This window comes from Ahaetulla prasina, chromosome 6 (genome assembly GCF_028640845.1).
Source record: "Ahaetulla prasina isolate Xishuangbanna chromosome 6, ASM2864084v1, whole genome shotgun sequence".
NCBI classification, from domain to species: domain Eukaryota; kingdom Metazoa; phylum Chordata; class Lepidosauria; order Squamata; family Colubridae; genus Ahaetulla; species Ahaetulla prasina.
Window position 1 is genome coordinate 101,788,378 of NC_080544.1, and position 14,243 is coordinate 101,802,620.

Below are 14,243 nucleotides of genomic sequence, written 5' to 3' on the forward strand. Positions count from 1 at the left end.
TAATGTATAGTTTCTGAGTGCTTCTCCATTGGAGACGGTTCATGTATGCAGCTGTTACTCATTTAATGTTAAGTAATCAAGTGATAAGACACCAACTGATACGCTGTGGTTTTTTTTTTCCTGAAATACGCTTTTTTTTTCTTTTTTTCTTTTGGTCTAATCAGTTTGATGAGAGGCCAGTTCTCCTTAGCAGCATATGAAGAATTGGCATGATGATAAAATGTGTGGTAATTGTGAAACCTGCATTTTTGATATTACGATTCAAAGCCAAATTACGTATCATCTGGGATACTATGGATTTGCTTTCCTCCTGCTATTTTTTTTTTTTTTAAAGAAATCTGAGGCATGTCTAGAGAGTTCTAAGTCTGGGCAAAGAAGCAAGTCTTAGGACACCATGTTTAAACTTGACTATCTGCTTTTGTGGGCTGAAATCAGACTGCCTGTGGTCCCAACAACAATCTGTGGAGGAAGTGGGGAATCTTTGTGTGGGAAGCAGGATGGAAAAAATAAATACTTCTACAGGTTGTAAGCTGGAGTGTGCAACAGAAAACTCGGGCCAACTGAAAATTACCAGATCTCGTAATGTATCTTCTTTGTAATGTGTCATCTATATATTAATGCCTAAGGGACGTGGTGGCTTAGTGGGTAAGACGTGGAGCTTGTCGATCAAAAGGTCGACAGTTCAGCGGTTCGAATCCCTAGCGCTGCATAACGGGATGAGCGCCCGTTACTTGTCCCAGCTTCTGCCAACCTAGCAGTTCGAAAGCACATAAAAAATGCAAGTAGAAAAATAGGGACCACCTTTGGTGGGAAGATAACAGCGTTCCGTGCGCCTTTGGCGTCTAGTCATGACGGCCACATGACCACAGAAATGTCTTCGGACAGCGCTGGCTCTTCAGCTTTGAAACGGAGATGAGCACCGCCCCCTAGAGTTGGGAATGACTAGCATATATGTGCGTGGGGAACCTTTACCTTTTTATATATTAATGTAGGAAATTCAATTGACGTTAGTTCCAAGCAATCTACTGGTAGTCCTTGACTTGCGACCAAAATTGAGCCCAAAATTTATGTTGCTAAGTGAGACATTTTTAAAGTGAGTTTTGCCCCTTTTTACAATCTTTCTTGCCGCGTTTGTTAAGCGAATCACTGCGGTTATTAACTTAGCAACACGGTTGTTTGGTCAATCTGACTTCTGCATTTACTTTACTTGTCAGAAGGTCATACAAAAAGATGAATGACGTGATCACGGGACGCTGCAACCGTCATAAATATGAGTCAGTTGCCAAGCCTCTGAATGTTGATCACATGACCATGGGGATGGTGCAATGGTCGTAAGTGTGAAAAATAGTCATAAATCCTTTTTTTAGCGCCGTTGTATCTTCAAACGGTCACTAAGTGAACTGTCGTAAGTTGAGGTCTACCTGTACAGTGTATTGCCCTGCACTCATGGAAATAATGTTGTTGACCTCGGTGGGTGTTATTATAGGCTAAAATTGAACCGCAGCAAGATGTGGTTACTGTTCATCCATCCAACCAGAGCCACGGTGACACAGTGGTTAGAGTGCAGTACTGCAGGCTACTTCTGCTGCCTGCTGGCTGCCTGCAATTCGGCAGTTCGAATCTCACTAGGCTCAAGGCTGATTGAGCCTTCCATCCTTCCGAGGTGGGTAAAATGAGGACCCAGATTGTTGGGGGAAAATATGCTGACTCTGTAAACTGCTTAGAGAGGGCTCTAAAGCACTGTGAAGCGGTATAATTGTCTAAGCGCTATTGCTATTGCTATACTTTTAATGGCCTCTGAACTGAATGGGATGGGGGAAGTGCATCCATCATTGCTCTGCTTGACTTCTCAGCAATGATGAGATACTTGATACTAGTATGGACCATATCTGGATTGGTTGAGGAGGTTGAAGATGATTGTGTTGGTTCACTTTCTTCCTCTGTGACAGGCTCTAGTTGGTGTTCATTGGAAGTATGAGATTCTGCAGGGGTGAAATGCTCCCACTTTGGACCGGATCACTCGATCCGGTAGCTATGGCGGCGGGTGGTTCGGAGAACTGGTAGCAAAAACCCCTGCCCCACCCCCCAAGCCCAGCTGAGCTGCACAATCATCAGAGGGTTTTTTTTGGCCAAAAAAATGCTTTTAAAAGTAAAAAAAAAAAAGCCTTGATGATCGCGTGGCTCAGCTTGGATCATTATAAAGATAAAGATAAAGGTTCCCTCGCACATACGTGCTAGTAGTTGCCGACTCTAGGGGGCGGTGCTCATCTCCGTTTCAAAGCCGAAGAGCCAGCACTGTCCAAAGACGTCTCCGTGGTCATGTGGCCGGCATGACTGAACGCCAAAGGCGCACAGAATGCTGTTACCTTCCCACCAAAGGTGGTCCCTATTTTTTCTACTTGCATTTTTACGTGCTTTCGAAACTGCTAGGTTGGCAGAAGCTGGGACAAGTAACGGGAGCTCACCCCGTTACACGGCAGCACTAGGGATTCGAACCGCTGAGCTGCCGACCTTTCGATCAACAAGCTCAACGTCCTAGCCCCTGAGCCACCGCATCATTAGAGCCTTTTAAAAGCATTTTTTCTATAACCTCTTCAGAGGTTGTAAAAAATGCTTTTAAAAGGCTCTGGCGGTCCCAGCTGAGTTGCCTGATCGTCAGAGACTTTTAAAAGCATTTTTACAACCTTTTTGGCCGAAGAGGTTGTAGAAAAAATGCTTTTAAAAGTAAAAAAAAAAAAGAACTTGGCCACGCCCACCCAGTCACATTACCCCACCGCCACCAAGCCATGTCCACAGAACCGGTAGTAACAAATTTTACATTTCACCACTGGATTCTGCCCTCCACCCTTATGGGTTGCCTCAAAGTTCAGCATCTGCTCCTGTGTAACAACTACTGTATGCCAATCTGCTGAGTGAGGTCATCAGAAGGGTGAAAATTCACGCTATGCTAATGATATCCAACTATATATCTCTATCCCTGGTAAAGGAAGTAATGCTATTAATGTCCTGTCTTAGTGCCTGGAAGTATGGATGGGCAACCAGACTTTGGGTCAATTCGGGCAAGACTGAGTGTCTTTGGCGGTTGGGGTCACCAGGACCTGGGAATTGTCCATCGTCAGATAAGGTGACACTGCTATTCAATTGGTTACAACTTACAACTCTTTCTTGAAGAACAGGTATCAATTGTGGCTAGGAAGCCCTCGGCACAATGCCACGGTGGCGCAGTGGTTAGAGTGCAGTATTGCAGGCTACTTCTGCCAACTGCCTGCAATTTGGCAGTATCAAATCTCACCAGGCTCAAGGCTGACTCAACCTTTCCATCCTTCCGAGGTGGGTCAAATGAGGACCCAGATTGTTGGGGGCAAATATGCTGACTCTTTAAACCGCTTAGAGGGGGCTGTAAAAGCACTATGAAGCAATATATAAGTCTAAGTGCTATTGCTATCCTGGCTACTGGATAGCTCTATAGCTCTAACTCTGGAAGACCAGATCTCTGTAACTTGGCATGGCTGGCTGGGGAATTCTGAGAGCTGAAGTCCACAAGTCTTAAAGTTGTCAAGTTTGAAAATACTTGCAATATGATTTGGAGTCATAACTATTGCTTCCTTTCTCCTAGGAATGGGTAGGGAATATGAGAGATGCTGAGGAAGTTATATCGTTACTCTGTTTATAGTGTTATATTTAGTTTTTCCTCCTATTACTTCTCTGGAATGTCTGTAAAGTGCTAAGAGTCAGAAGTCACAGGAGCAGCATATAAACCCTGTCAAACAAACGGACAAGCAAGCAACAAATAAATAACAATGTACACTACTTTGTTGTCAGACTAAGTAAAATGGAAGTTTTAGTAACATAATATCTGGATTCCACAGTACACGTAGTTATTAGTTTATGACTGCATTAAGGTTAAAAAAAAATAGCTTTTATATTCCCAAATATAAAAAGTACGGAATCTGTTTAAAATCATCAAATATATCATTTATTCCCACAGAAGAAACCATTATATACATTATATTTACTGTACACAACCTAGGACTAACCCAAATGAAACATATGCTTGTTAGCCAACATGTTTGGTATTCTAATCCAGGGGTCCCCCAACCCCCAGGCCATGGACCACTGCCAGGCTGTGACCCATTGGCTGTGACCCCTTCATTTACATAGGCAGAGGATTCAGGTTGTGCAAATGAAATCAATCCCCTCCTACTGCCCAAATCATGGAAGCTGCCAGCCGCATTGCTGGTCTGCCGAACCCAAAATATTGAAGACCCTTGCTCTAATTCATCAATATTGCAATTAGATTCCAAGACATTGCATATAATACCGTATTTTTTCAGAGTATAAGATGCTCCGGATTATATGACGCACCTATCTTTTTTGGTGAGGAAAACAAGAAAAAGAAATCTGCCTCTGCCTCCCAGCAATTTGGCCTCGATGCAGCAAACAGCAAATAGCCTCCTTTACTTTCATTTTCGTTTTTGGCATAGCTTGATTAGCACAAGAAAAAAAAAATCTGCTCCCAGCAATTTACCTTCTTGCAGCAAGCAGCAGAGGCCTGCGCAAAACAGCTGAGAGTTGGGAGGCCGATCCAACGGACAATCAACTTGTGCTAATTAGGCTCTGCTGAAGCTGAAATGGGCTGTTTCTTCTTGCTGCTTTCTGCAAGGAGGGAAATTGCTGGGAGGCAGAGGCCAAAGGGTGAGGGCCATTGAGTGGGCGGGGCTACATTCGGTGTATAAGACGCACCCAAATTTTCACCCCCTTTGGGGGGGTGGGAAAGGTGTGTCTTATACTCTGAAAAATACGATATGTTTTAGATTCACCTTCTCAAATTGTTCATTTTTATTTATTTAGATAGACACCCCTTCATAAAAAAAATTCTACTAAGAAACCTACACAGTTCAATCATGAGTTCTCATCAGAATCTTGAAACTATCAAAATCTCTATTAAAACTAACAAGCTGTAAAGGTCAGACTGAAGAGGAAGGTCTGCATTTTTTTTCCTTTTAACGACTCTGCATTGGGGTGGAGTCAGGGCAACTGAATGGAGCTGAGCGTTTACTGGCTGGATGCCCTTCCTGACACCTACATGGAATTCACAGTAGATATTTTCTCTTTGGCCCCAGAGTATTGAAGTCGTAGCCTCCTGATTGTGAGGCAAGAGCTTCACCTCTAGGTCACCATGCCGCTCACAAGAGGAAGGTCTTCATCAATATCCCCAAAACAGTATGAGTAGAGCAGGGGTCCTTAATCCCTGGTCTGTAGTAGGCTAGAAATTGGGCCGCGTAAACAGGCGAAGCCCCATCTGTGGGATGCAGGCAGCATGAAAAACCACACCCCCTCCAGTCCACAGAAAAACCTCTCTCTAAGGAACCAGTCCCTGGTCTGGAAAAGGTTGGGGGTGTTGTGACCCAGGCCCAAGTAGGTAGTAGGAAACTCAGTCCATGAAAAAACAAACTTTATTCAAACAGCTGAGAATTATTTCATTCCCAGCGTAGTTCAACTAAATTAAAGCAAATTCCTCCCAACACAAATTCCTCAGTCCTATCACCAACCTTGGCCCAATTAGGCAAACTGCCAAAGGCCTTTCTTGGCAAACGTTCAGAAATCACAAAAATAAATGCAAGGTGTAGACAAAGCAGAAGACGAAGCTACCAACGTTGTTTTCCGGCAAAGCTGCAACGCCGTTGCTGGTCTGTTTTAAGCCTTATGGGAGGGGCCAATCATCTCTTGGCCCTACTCCCGAGTTGTCCTCTCTGCTTGAGCTGCTCTTGCCTTCTGGCAGCTCTTCTCATGCGTGCATTAGGAACAGGCTCCTCCTGTTCCTCTGCCTCACTACTATCAGTCTCTGGAGGCTCCGGAGTCCGCACCTCACTTCCCGATGGCCCTGGTCTCACCTCTGCCTCATTGCTATCCAACTCCGCTGCCAGCTCCACAGGCTGGGCAGACCACAACAGGGGGCTGCTGGATTAGAGGATAAAGGCATCTCCAAAGGGATTATATTATAAAGCTTGGAAGCAAAAATAGCTGAAGCTCTTACCTATATGCCAACAGATAAAACTGGGAAAATGAAAGTCTCATTAAGAGGACCTTTCCCGCTGATTTAAATATCTGGGTAAGTTTACATCTAGGTAGGCAGTCCCTTACCTAATTAGCAGGAAGATGTTTAGGTCTAACCACTTAAAAGTATGCCCGGAAAACAATTAGCAACCAGTTGGCAGCTTGGTATAATCAAACTGAGAAATAACTGAAGCATAAATGATGGTTAGCAGTTTGACTGGCTCAGGCATAATTGCAAGAGGCTCATTACACATTATTGTACAAATGACTCCTGTGCTATTACCTCCACCTGGCTATCAGGTTGGGAGTTGGAGCACACTCCCAGATGGCAGAGCAAACTGAAATAATATAGCGGAGTAGTCCTTGACTTACAACCTTACCTTTAGCGATTGTTCGAAGTTAGAAAGACATTGAGAAAAGTGAGTTGTGACCATTTTTCACACTTATGACTGTTGCAGCATCCCCACGGTCATGTGACCAAATGCAGATGCTTGGAAACAGACATATTTATGACGGTTGCAGTGTCCTGGGGTCATGTGATCACTTTTGGGGTCCTTCTGACAAGCAAAGTGATGGGGAAACGAGATTCATGTAACAACTGTGTTATCAACTTAACAACTGCAGTGATTCACTTAGCAAGGTTGGCAATAAAGATTGTAAAATAGAGCAAAACCCACTTAACAACTGTCTTGCTTAGCAACATAAATTATGGGCTCAATTTTGGTTGTAATTTGAGGACTATCTTTAATTCCTAACATAGATCATCCACTCAGAAAATCTAAGAATCCTGAGAATCTAGTTTCCTATTGACAGGAGCCTCTCTGCCATGTTTTGATTTAATTTTGGCTTTTTCTTATCACCCAGTCAAAAGAATCACTTAATTTCAAGAGGATAAAAGGCAAGTTTTGGTCGCCACAATTTAAAAAAGATGTTGAGACTCAGAGAAGAGCAACAATGATGGTTAGGGGACTGGAGGCTAAAACATATGAAGAACGGTTGCTGGAATTGGGTATATGTAGTTTAATGAAAAGAAGGACTAGGGGAGACATGATAGCAGTGTTCCCATATCTCAGGGGCTGCCACAAAGAAGAGGGAGTCAAGCTATTCTCCAAAGCACCTGAGGGTAGAACAAGAAGCAATGGGTGGAAACTAATCAAGGAGAGAAGCAATTTAGAACTAAAGAGAAATTTCCTGACAGTTAGAATAGTTAATCAGTGGAACAACTTGCTTCTAGAAGTTGTAAATGCTCCAACACTGGAAATTTTTAAGAAGTTGTTCGACAACCATTTGTCTGTAATGGTATAGGTTTTCCTGCCTAGGCAGGGGGTTGGACTAGAAGACCTCCAAGGATAGTGGTTGTATCAGCATACCGATGGCCTTGTATTACCAAGCCCCACATGATCTTGTGCAGCTGTTTCATGAAGATATTGAGCTTCATAGGTGTTGTGGTCTGTCAGCAGCCTACGGTGCTGGTGGTGGAATCGGACAGTGATGAGGCGGAGGCGAGGCCAGGGCCATTGAGAAATGGGGTGTGGATTCCAGAGTCTCCAGAGGCCTAAGAGTAGTGAGAGTGAGGTGCGGACTCCGGAGCCTGAATGAAGTAATTCTCAGCTGTTCGAATAAAGTTTGTTTTTCCACGGACTAAGTTTATTACTATCTACTTGGGCCTGGGTCACAACACTACTAAATAGAATAGAATAGAATAGAATAGAATAGAATAGAATAGAATAGAATAGAATAGAATAGAATTTATTGGCCAAGTGTGATTGGACACACAAGGAATTTGTCTTGGTGCATATGCTCTCAGTGTACATAAAAGAAAAGATACGTTCATCAAGGTACAACATTTACAACACAATTGATGGTCAATATATCAATATAAATCATAAGGATTGCCAGCAACAAGTTATAGTCATACAGTCATAAGTGGAAAGAGATTGGTGATGGGAACTATGAAACGATTAATAGTAGTGCAGATTCAGTAAATAGTCTGACAGTGTTGAGGGAATTATTTGTTTAGCAGAGTGATGGCCTTCGGGAAAAAACTGTTCTTGTGTCTAGTTGTTCTGGTGTGCGTCGTTTTGAGGGTAGGAGTTGAAACAGTTTATGTCCAGGATGCGAGGGATCTGCAAATATTTTCACGGCCCTCTTCTTGATTCGTGCAGTATAAAGGTCCTCAATGGAAGGCAGGTTGGTAGCAATTATTTTTTCTGCAGTTCTAATTATCCTCTGAAGTCTGTGTTTTTCTTGTTGGGTTGCAGAACCGAACCAGACAGTTATAGAGGTGCAAATGACAGACTCAATAATTCCTCTGTAGAACTGGATCAGCAGCTCCTTGGGCAGTTTGAGCTTACTGAGTTGGCGCAGAAAGAACATTCTTTATTGTCCTTTTTTAATGATGTTTTTGATGTTAGCTGTCCATTTGAGATCTTGCGATATGATAGAACCCAGAAATTTGAAGGTTTCTACTGTTGATACTGTGTTGTCAAGTATTGTGAGAGGTGGAAGTATGGAAGGGTTTGTCGTAAAGTGTACCACCATTTCTACGGTTTTGAGTGTGTTCAGTTCCAGATTGTTTTGGTTGCACCACAAGGCTAGTCGTTCGACCTCTCGTCTATATGCGGATTCGTCATTGTCTCGAATGAGACCAATCACTGTTGTGTCATCTGCGAACTTCAGTAGCTTAACAGATGGATCATTGGAGATGCAGTCATTGGTATACAGAGAGAAGAGAAGTGGGGAGAGCACACAGCCTTGGGGGGGCCCTGTGCTAATTGTACAGGTATTTGATGTGATCTTGCTTAGCTTCACCTGCTGCTTCCTGTTTGTTAGGAAGCTTGTGATCCACTTACAAGTCTGTTCCGGTACCTGTAGCTGGTTTAGCTTAGTTAGAAGAATGTCTGGAATGATGGTATTGAATGCTGAACTAAAGTCTACAAAAAGGACCCTTGCATAGGTCTTTGGAGACTCAAGATGTTGTAGGATGTAGTGCAGAGCCATATTAACAGCATCATCTGTTGATCTATTTGCTCGGTATGCAAATTGCAAGGGGTCTAACAGCGGATCCGTGATGGTTTTCAGGTAGGAAAGCACTAGCCTTTCAAAGGTTTTCATGACTACAGATGTTAGAGCAACTGGTCTGTAGTCATTCAGTTCCTTGATGGTGGGCTTCTTTGGCATTGGGATGATGGTAGAGCGTTTGAAGCAAGAAGGAACATAACACATCTCTAGTGATTTATTGAAAATATGGGTGAAGATGGGGGCCAATTGGTCAGCACAGACTTTTAAGCAAGAAGGAGTTATCTTGTCTGGGCCTGGAGCTTTTCCTGGCTTTTGTCTGTGAAATAGGTCCTGCACTTCCTTTTCTGTGATCACTAGGGGTTGTGAACCCAATGAAATGGGGTCAGTTGTAGGAGGCTTGGCTGTTGTTGGTGTGTCTGAGATGGGGGTTGTGGAGATAGGTGGCTGTAGTTTCCTTTCAAACCTGCAGTAAAACTCATTCAGGTCATCTGCCAGTTGTTGATTACCTTCAGCTTGGGAAGGAGGTTTGCCATAGCCGGTGATTTTTTAAGAGTTTTCCACATGTTTGCTGGTTCATTTGCTGAAAACTGATTCTTTAGCTTTTCAGAGTAGCTTCTTTTTGCTGCTCTGATCTCCCTTGTTAGTGCATTTCTGGCCTGATTGTACAGCATTTTATCACCTTTTCTGTAGGCTTCCTCTTTGGAATGTCGTAGCTGCTTAAGTTTAGGTGTAAACCAAGGTTTGTTGTTACTGTGTATTCGCAAGTTCCTTGTAGGTACACATAGGTCTTCACAGAAGCTGACATATGATGTTACAGTATCTGTGAGTTCATCCAGGTCTGCAGAGGTATCTTTAAAAATATTCCAATCAGTGCAGTCAAAACATGCCTGTAGCTTTAATTTTGATTCCTCCGTCCAGGTTTTCACTGATTTAATTATTGGTTTTGTGGCTTTAAGTCTTTGCCTGTAAGCAGGTACAAGGTGAATCATGCAATGATCAGAGTGTCCTACAGCTGCACGTGGTAAAGACCGATAGGCATCTTTTAGTGTTGTGTAGCAATGGTCTAGAGTATTCTTGCCTCTGGTGGGACAATTGACATGCTGAAAGTATTTTGGTAGTTCTTTCCTTAAGTTTGCCTTGTTTAGATCTCCCAAAACAATGGCCAGTGAATCAGGGTGTTTGGCTTCAGCCTCCATGATTTGGTCAGCTAGAGTTCGTAATGCCTTGTTTACACAGGCTTGTGGTGGGACATAAACAGCAATTAGAAGAAATGAGGAAAATTCACGAGGCGAATAGTAAGGTTTGCAGTTGATAATTAGAGTCTCTAAATTGTTGTCACAGAATTTGTAAATTATGTTAAAATCTTGACACCAGGTTGAATTAATATATAGGCATAAGCCTCCTCCTTTCTTTTTACCAGATGTTTCTGGAATCCTGTCTGATCGTTCAATCTGAAATCCTGGAATGTTCAGGCTGCTATTTTCAATTGATTCATTTAACCAGGTTTCAGAGAAGCATAGGACTGCTGAATTGCGAAAATCAGAATAGTATTTGTTTAAGAGGAGTATTTCATCCATCTTATTTGCAAGTGAGCGTATATTTGTTAGGAAAATTGAAGGCAGAGGAGTTTTAATGCGAGTTCTTAGCTTGATTAAGATCCCAGATCGCTTACCCCTCTTCCTTCGTTTCCGTCGTTTGGTTTTTTTAGTAATCCATGGCTCCGTGGGAATTGCCTCCTCCTGTGTTAGAATCTCCTCCGTGTTTGTAAAGACAGGTGGGGGTGAGATTAAAGAAAGCTGCTCCTTAAAGAAATGTTCCTTAATTTTTAGCAGATGGTCTCGTGAGTAGGAAATCCGTAGTGAGTCACAGAGAACAATTAGAAATAAAGAAACAATTAGAGAGCATTTCACCGAGGCAGCTTTCGTCGGCGCCATCTTGGAGAAAGTGAACATAAATAAAATAGAAAAAAATAGAAAGTGAAAATAAACAGTGAACATAAATCATAAGATACAAGCAACAAAGTTATAGTCATAAGAAGCTAAGGAAATAGGTAATAGGAAAAATGAAAGTACTACAGCCCTACTAAGTAGTTTAACAGTGTTGTGAGAATTAGTTGTTTAGCAGAGTAATGACTTGGGAGGTGGAACTGTTCTTGTTCTTGTCTAGTTTTGGTGTGCAATGCCCTATAGCAGGGGTGTCAAACTCAAGGCCCAGGGGCTGGATCCAGCCTGGGAAGGTGCTTAGATCTGGTCCGTGGTGCCTCTGCCAGCAAAAATGGAGCTTGGGAGCCAGTTTGTGCTGGCAGAGCACTTGGGCCACCACAGATACCCCCAACATGAGTGATGTCGAGCTGGGCACGCCCACCCCGGCCACGCCCACCCCAGCCCCCGTTTCCACCCATTGCTTCTTGTTCTACCCTCAGGTGCTTTGGAGAACAGCCCGACTCCCTTTTCTTTGTGGCAACTGCTGAGATATTGGAACACTGCTATCATGTCTCCCCTAGTCCTTCTTTTCATTAAACTAGACATACCCAGTTCCTGCAACCGTTCTTCATATGTTCTTGCCTCCAGTCCCCTAATCATCTTTGTTGTTCTTCTCTGCACTCTTTCTAGAGCCTCAACATCTTTTTTACATCACGGCGACCAAAACTGAATGCAGTATTCCAAGTGTGGCCTTACCAAGGCATTATAAAGTGGCACTAACACTTCACGTGATCTTGATTCTGTCCCTCTGTTTATGAAGCCCAGAACTGTGTTGGCTTTTTTAGCAGCTGCTAAAAAATATGCTGGCTCATATTTAAATGGTTGTCCACTAGGACTCCAAGATCCCTCTCACAGTTACTATTATTGAGCAAGGTACCACATATACGGTACCTGATAACTAATAACTGCTTATACCTAATAACTGCTTGAATGTGCAAAAATGAACTACCTTTTCTAAAAAGTCCTAAACTCACAAAGCTGGTTTTTTTTTTTTTTGAAAATTACTCATGAATTTTGAATCGAAGCACGATCGTTTGGATTCGTGGCACTATAAATTTCTTTGTCCTTACAAGAGTGCAGATGCCAATGGTCAAGTCCCATTGGTTAAATGTTGCATTGGACAGCTGAAAGCCCAACGAAGCCGTCGATGTTAAACCTCTTCCTTTGCAGATCCCAAGATATATTTTATGACAGGGCTTATTGTAAAGGCCTGTATTTTTCAAAAATAGCCATGTTGGTGCTATAAGTGGAGCGTTGGGAATAATCTTTTTCTATCATCTGTGTTCTTTAAACCACTTCTCTGCTGTGGCGATTGAAATTATTTTGCCTGTAAGTGTGCCATTATGTGTAATGACACATCCCCGTTTCTACCTGATGCTTTTCGAATGCCATCTCTTAAGTGCTTCTTCGGAACTGACACATATCGGCTGCCGCCATGCAACTTTTCTCCTGATTGTAGCCACACCACCATTCTTAGGCTGTCAGCAAATGTAGTTCAGAATTTTTTTTTTTGTATCTCTAAGAAATCCTTGCTTTCTTTCATTGAAATGGATTCCTTACCCTACTTTTTTCTCTGCAGAATTGTTCAAATTATTTCTCTACCGGCCACTTCCTTTAGTAAGTATAGACTTACTACCTACAGGTTGGAGAGTGTTGCTTTCAACTTCTACCTTGTTTCAACTTCTACCTGTTTCAACTTCTACCCTCAAAAAGATGCTATAAAGCAGGGGTCTCCAACCTTGGCAACTTTAAAACTTGTGGACTTCAACTCCCAGAATTCCTCAGTCAGCTTTGCTTTGCCGGCTGAGGAATTCTGGGAGTGGAAGTCCACAAGTCTTAAAGTTGCCAAGGTTGGAGACCCCTGCTATAGAGCACTACACACCAGAACAACTAGACACAGGGACAGGTTTTTCCTGATGCCATCACTCTGCTTAACAACTAATTCCCACAACACTGTCAAACTATTTAGTAAGGCTGTATTAGTATTATTCTTCTCATCCTTCCTATTACCTATCTCCTCCCACTTAGGACTATAACCATGTTGCTTGTAACTTTAAGATTTATATTGTTTTGTTTCCTAGTATGATTTGGTGGTGTGTGCAGTGGCTCAGGGAGGCACAGTGGCTCAGTGGCTAAGACGCTGACCTGTCGATCAGAAAGTCGGCAATTCAGTGGTTCGAATCCCTAGTGCCACGTAATGGAGTGAGCTCCCGTTATTGTCCCAGCTTCTGCCAACCTAGCAGTTCGAAAGTACATAAAAAATGCAAGTAGAAAAATAGGGACCACTTTTGTGGGAAGGTAATAGCTCTCCATGCGCCTTCGGCATCAAGTCATGCCTGCCACATGACCACGGAGACATCTTCGGAGACCGCTGGCTCTTCGGCTTAGAAATGGAGATGAGCTGGAAACGACTAGCACGTATGTGCGGGGGAACCTTAGTATGATTTGATTGCTTATTAGTAACCTATGACTATCACTAAGTGTTGTGTCGTGATTCTTGATGAATGTATTTTTTTTTTCTTTTCTTTTTATGTGCACTGAGAGCCTATGCACCAAAGACAAATTCTTTGTGTGTCCAATCACACTCGGCCAATAAAGAATTCTATTCTATTCTGTCATCAGTTGGGAAAGACTTACATCTTTCCTGACTTTGGATACTTTCATGTCTCTTTGGTCTAAACCAGGGCTCTGCAAACTTGCCTCTTTTAAGACTTGTGGACTTTGCAAATCTGGCTGAGGAACTCTGGGAGTTGAAGTCCACAAGCCTTAAAGTTACTAAGGTTGGAGATTCCTGCTTTAAAATACAGAGTTTCCCAGCATTCCTTTAGGAACCTCCAACGTACAAACTGTGGTTACTCATCCTAAAATGAATCCTCTTTATCTGGAGCTTCAAAATTTGCTGTTTGCTGGGGAGGTGTGTAGCTAAAAGTCAGCCTACATTTAGTGTACATCTGACTTTGGGGATATTTCTCCATAACCAAACACAAGTGTATTTTCTGTGCAGTTCACACCCCTTGCTCGCTGGATCTGGATGTCACAAAGCCAAGCTCACATTTTGTAATTAACCCTCTGTGCCCCGTTTTTGGCTGGTAAGAAGTCTGAGTGCTGTCACATACCCCTGGCCATGTCCACTTTGACCACGCCCACCCACATCCACCCAGCCGGTCATTAGGGCAGAGAACC